Source organism: Notamacropus eugenii, chromosome 3, assembly GCF_028372415.1.
Source record: "Notamacropus eugenii isolate mMacEug1 chromosome 3, mMacEug1.pri_v2, whole genome shotgun sequence".
Lineage (NCBI taxonomy): Eukaryota > Metazoa > Chordata > Mammalia > Diprotodontia > Macropodidae > Notamacropus > Notamacropus eugenii.
This window is the reverse complement of record NC_092874.1, coordinates 216,680,914-216,687,628: the sequence shown is the minus strand read 5'-3', so window position 1 is coordinate 216,687,628 and position 6,715 is coordinate 216,680,914.

Below are 6,715 nucleotides of genomic sequence, written 5' to 3'. Positions count from 1 at the left end.
TTTGATCTGCATTCAGAGTCCATTAGTTCTTTCTCTAGATGTTTTTGCATTTTCATTGTATTGCTGAGAAGTCAGTAATATTTCATCACACAATGTTGCTGTTACTCCTGGTTCTGCTTATTTCACTTTCATATAAATCTTTCCAGGTCTTTCTGAAATCTGTCTGCTCATCATATCTTTTAGCACAATATCCATTAAAGTCATATACTTGTTCAGCCATTCCCAAATAGATGTGTGTTCATCCTTCGTTGCTGAAGAAGACCATGCCATCAGAGAAATGATGACATGACTTGCACTTGACTTTGTCTTGAGTGAGGGAGGGCTGTGCAGGTCACTAGTCTTACTTCTCCTCCAGAGCCATCTGAATCAAGTGACCAGATATTCATCAGGATGACTGGAGATGACCCAGGATGAGGCAATTTAGTGACTTGCCCAAGATCACACAGCTAGTGAGTGTCAAGTATCTGACGTGAAATTTGAACGCAGGTCCTCCTGACTCCTGCACTGGTGCTCTATCCACTGCACCACCTAGCTGCCCCTTCCCAAATAGATGGACATCCCCTCAATTTATAATTCTTCACCATCACTAAAAGAGCTGCTATAAATATTTTTGTACATATAGATCTTTTTCCTTTTGTGTTTTATCTCTTTGGGATACAGACTTAGTAATGCTATTACTAGGTCAAAGGGTATTGCATGATTTTACAGCCCTTTGGCATAGTTTCAATTTGTTCTTCAAAATGGTTGAATCAGTTCACAACTCCATCAAGCATGCATTAATGTATCAATTTTTCCACATCCCCTCTAACATTTATCACTTTTTTTTCTGTCCTACTGGCCAATCTAATGGGTGTGAAGTAGTACCTCAGAATTGTTTTAATTTGCATTTCTCTAATTAATAATGAGTTAAAGTATTTTTTCATATGGATATAGATAGCTTTGATTACTTCATCTGAAAATTGGCTGTTCATATTTTTTGATCATTTATCAGTTGTGGAGTGGCTCTTTTTGTAAATGTGATTCTGTTTTCTATATGTTTGAGAAATGTGGCATGTGTCAGAGAAACTTGCTTCCAAAATTTTTCACAGTTCACTAACTGTAATTCCCTCCATCCTATTATTCAATACTGTTTATTCTATTCAGTCTCTCCTTTCATCCTGTCCCTCCTCAAAAGTATTTTGCTTCTGACTACTGGCTCCCCTAATCTACTCTCCCTTCTCTCATCCCATCCTTGATGTTTGAATTGTTTCTTTTTGGTTGCTTACAGTATTTTCTCCTTGACCTAAGAGTTCTGAAATTTGGAGATAATATTCCTAGGAGTCTTCATTTTGGAATCTCTTTCAGGAGATGATTGATGAATTCTTTCAATTTCTATTTTATCCTCTGGTTCCAGAATATCAGGACAGTTTTCCTTGATGATTTCTGGAAAAATATTATCTAGACTTTTTTTTCTATCATGATTTCAGGTAGTCCAATAATTTTAAAACTCTCTCTTCTGAACTTGTTTTCCAGGTCAGTTGTTTATCCAATGAGATGTTTTCATATCATCTTTTATTTTTTCATTCTTTTGTTTTTATTTTATTGTTTCTTGATTTCTCATAGAGTTGTTAGCTTCCATTTGCTCAGTTCTAATTTTTAAGGAATTATTTTCTTCAGTAAGCTTTTGTACCTCCATTTCATTTGACCAATTTTGCTTTTTTAAGGAGTTCTATTCAAGGAACTTTGTATATCCTTTTCCATTTGGCCATTTTTGCTTTTTAAAGCATTCTTCTTTTCATTATATTTTGGTACCTCTTTTACAATTTGTCCTGGCTTGCTTTTTAAGGTATTATTTTCTTCTGTATTTTTGGCGCCTTCTTTACCAAACTCTTGACTCTTTTTTTCATGATTTTTTTGCCTCACTCTCATTTCTTTCCCCAATATTTCCTCTACCTCTCTTACTTGATTTTCAAAATAATTTTTTGAGCTTTTCCATGACCTGAGACCAATTTATATTTTTCTTGGAGGCTTTGGATGTAGGAGCTTTGACTTTGTTTTCTTCTACTGTGTGTTTTGATCTTCCTAGTCATCATAGTAACTTTCCATGGTCAGAATTTTTTCTGTTATTTGCTCATTTTTCTAGCCTGTCTCTTGACTTTACTAATGTGGGGTTGTGCTTCTAGGGTAGTGGGTGCAGTGTCCAAAGTTCAGGGTTTATGTGCACCTTTATCAGAGATACTTCTAGGGACCTGTAAGTTTTAAGTTCTTCCAAGGTAGGAAAAGCTGTGCCCTAATCTATAAGGGACCACAAGCAATTTCTCTCCCTGGAACTGTGATAAGGGTCTAACTATACACAGAAGCTGTAGTGTGCTACTGCTCCTCCTCACCTTGGGACTGCCACTCAAGACTGAAACCCAGATCCAAGCAACAGAGTCCTGATCTCAATAGAAACAAAGACACTCTTCTAATCTCCTTCCAATCAGTATGAGAACTGGTCTCATGCCATGGAAGAGCTCAAAAAGGATTTTGAAAATCAAGTAAGAGAAGGACAGGGAAAATTGGAAAGAAAAAAGAGAGTGATGTAAGAAAATCATAAAAAATGAGTCAACTGCTTGCTAAAGAGGATCCAAAAAATGCTGAAGAAAATAACACCTTAAAAAATAGACTAACCCAAATGGCAAAAGAAATCCAAAAAGTCAATGAGAAGAAGAATGCCTTAAAAAGTAGAACGGGCCTGATGGAAAAGGAGGTCCAAAAGTTCACTGAATAAAATACTTCCTTAAAGATTAGAATGGAGCAGATAGAAGCTAATGAGTTTATGAAAAATCAAGAAATTGTAAAACAAAACCAAAGGAATGAAAAAATAGCAGACAATGTGATATATCTCATTGGAAAAACAACTAACCTGGAAAATAGATCCAGGAGAGACAATTTGAAAATTATTGAACTATCTCAAAGTCATGATTTAAGAAAAAGAGCCTAGATTTCATCTTTCAAGAAATTATGAAGGAAAACTGACCTGATATTCTAGAACCAGAGGGTAAAATAGATATTGAAAGAATCTACCTATCATCTCCTGAAAGAGTCCTAAAAGGAAATCTCCTAGGAATACTGAAGTCAAATTCCAGAGCTCTGGAGGTCTCCAGGTCAAGGAGAAAATACTTCAAGGAGCCAGAAAGAAACAATGTGAGTATTGTGGAAACACAATCAGGATAACACAAGATCTAACAGCTTCTACATTAAGAGATTGGAGGGCTTGGAATATGGTATTCCAGAGGTCAGAGGAGCTAGGATTAAAACCAATAATCACCTACTCAGCAAAACTGAGTATAATACTTCAGGGGTAAAAATGGTTATTCAATGAAATAGAGGACTTCCAAGTATTCTTGATGAACAGACCTGAAATGAATAGAAAATTTCGCTTTCAAACAAAAGAATCAAGTGAAGCATGAAAAGGTAAATAGGAAAGAGGACTTTCTAAAATTGAACTGTTTACATTCCTACATGGAAAGATGATACTTGTAACTTTTGAGACTTTTCTCAGTTTTAGGGTAGTTGGAGGGATTATGTATATATAGGCAGAGGGCACAGGGTGAATTGAATATGAAGGGATAATATCTAAAAAAATAAAATTAAGGGGTGAGAGAGAAACATACTGGGAGAAGGAGAAAGTGAGAAATAGAATGGGGTAAGTTATCTCTGACATTAAAGAGGCAAGGAAAAGTTTTTTCAATGGAGGGAAATAGGAGGGAGGTGAGAGAGAAAGAGTGAGTCTCACTCTCATTGGATTTAGCTTAAAGAGTGAATAACATGCACACTCAATTTAGTATGAAAAACAATCTTACCCTACAGGAAAGTAGCAGGGAAGGGAATAAGTAAGGGTAAGGGAGGGATGATGGAAGAGAGGGCAAACTGGAAGAGGGGACAATTAAAGACCAATGCTAAAATTTGTTTTTACATTCAACTAGAAAATGAGACATACAGGCAATGGGGTATAGAAATCTATCTTGCCCTACAAGGAAATAGAGGGGAAGGGGATGAGAGAAGGGAGAGGTGTGACAGAAGGGAGGGCAGGTTAGGAGAAGGGGTAATTGGAATGCACAATGTCATGCGATGGGTGGAGAGGAAAGATGGGGAGAACATTTGGAATTGAAAGTTGTTTGGATGTGAATATTGAAAACTAAAAATTAATTAACTTTAAAAATAGAAAAAAGTTAAATGACTCTAAACTAATTCTAGAACAGGAGAATCCACAAAAATGTGGGGTAAATTGTCTCACATAAAAGAGGCAAGAAAAAGCTTGTACAACTGAGGAAAAGAGAGGGAGTAAATGAACCTTACTCCCATTAGAATTGGGTCAAAGAGGGAATATCATAGACACTCAATTGGGTATAGAAATATATCTTAGCCTACAGGAAAGTGGAAGGGGAAGGAAATAGGAGAATGGGGGTGTTGATAGAAGGCAGGGCAGACTAGGGGAGGGGATAGTCAGAAGCAAAACACTTTAGAGGAAGGACAGGGAGAAAGAAGAAAGGATAAAATAAATGGGTGGAGGGATAGATGGAGGGAAATACAGTTCTTGTGGATTTTTCCTTTTGCTCTGATCCTTCACAACATGGCTAATATGGGGATATGTCTAATAGGATTGTACATTTATAGCTTATATCAGATTGCATGCCATGTTGGGGAGGGCGGAGGGTGAAAAAATTAGAAATCAAAATCTTATAAAAGTTAATGCTGAAAACTATCTTTATATGCAACTGGAAAAAATAAAACACTATTAAGTGGAAAAGAAAAACCTGGAAAGCCTTACATGAACCGATGGAAAGTGAAATAAGTAGAACCAGGAGAACATTGTACACACAGTAACAGCAATATTGTATGATGATCAGCTGTGAATGACTTAGGTATTCTCAGCAATACAACAATCCAAGACAACTCTAAAGGACTTATGATGAAAAAATGCTATCCATCCCTAGGGAAAGAACTGATGGAGTGTGAATACAGATTGAAGCATTTTTGTACTTTATTTTTCTTGGGTTTTTTGGTCTATGTTTTCTTTTACAACATGACTAATATGGATATGTGTTTTGTATGACTACACATGTATAACCTATCTTAAATTGCCTGCCTTCTCATTGGGAGTGGGGGAGGAAGAGAGAGTTTGAAACTCAAAATTTAAAAATAAATGTTAAAAATTGTTTTTACATGTAATTTGGGAAAAATAAAATAATAATTAATTTTTAAAAAATAAATAAATGTTTGGTACAATTCACTTGGGAATCTGGCCCTGGAGATGTTTTCTTGGGAAGTTCATTGATGGCTTGTTCAATTTCTTTTTCTAATATGAGATTATTTAGGTATTCTGTTTCTTCACCTATTAATCTGGGTAATTTATATTTTTATAAATATTCATCAATTCCACTTAAAATGTCAGATCTATTGGCATATAATTAGGCAAAATATTTTCCTTGACCTTATACTTCTAAAAGTTAACTCCTTGAAATTTTTATTTTGGGATCTCTTTCCTGAGGTGATTGATGGATTCTTTCAATGTCTACTTTGCCCTCTGCTTCCAGGACATCAAGGGTAGTTTTCCTTGATAATTTCTGGGAAGATACTGTAGCTTTCAGGTAGTCCAATGATTCTGACACTGTGTCTATTTTCCAGGTCAGTCATTTTTTTAATGAGATATTTTACATTGTCTTCTATTTTTTCATTCTTTTGATTTTGTTTTATTGATTATTGATGTCTCATAATGTCATTAGCTTCTCCTTGCCCAATTTCAATTTTTAAGGAATTATTTTCTTTGCTTATTTTTTGTACTTCCTTTTCCATTTCACTAATGCAACTTTTTAAGGAGTTGTTTTCTCTTTCCAAGCTTTTGATTCTTTTTTCATGATTCTCTTGCATCATTCTCATTTCTTTTCACAGTTTTTCTTCTACCTCTCTTATTTGACTTTTAAACTTCTTTTTGGCTCTTCCAGAAGTTCTCTCTGAGTTTGAGACCCATTCTCATTTTTCTTTGGGGCTTTGCCTATAAGTATTTTGACACTGTTGCTCTCTTCTGAGTTTATGTCTTGATCTTCCTGGCTGCCACACTGGGGTTCAGAATTTCCTCCTAGTTTGCTGGGGCAGGACTGCTGCTGGCTGGCTGCCTATACTTCCTGTCCTGGACTGTTTTCCTCTTTCACCCAAATGAGATGGAATTTTCTTGCCAATCTTCCAAGTTTCTTAAGCTAGTAGACTGTTTCACCTTGTCTTTCTGCTGGTCCTACTATTGCAGAATTCACTTGAGGGCACTATTTTATAGTTGTTTGGAGGTGAATATGGAAAAGTTGTAGTGATTTCCTGCTTGTTCCTTCATCTTGGTTCCCAGAAGTCCTTAAGTTTTTGGGGTTTTTTATTTTGTTTTTTTTTGTTTTATGACAGTACACTAGTTGCATCAAGATCTAGAATACTGGAAAAGATCAAACCCATGTGGATAACACATATATTACATGGGTACATACACCTTACACATAAATTCATACTGAATCCACTCAATAGAGTTCTATGGCTTTTTTCTTCTGCTTTTAGCAGTATTTTATAGGATCATAGAAGGCCAGTGGTAAGTTATTCAGGGTCGAGATTCAGAAAGTGGATAAGGGGCAAACAATATTAACAATAAATTCAAGAAAGAATTTCTTAAAACTTAGAAAGATTAAGCATGTTATTGTAGGTGTAGATATAAAAT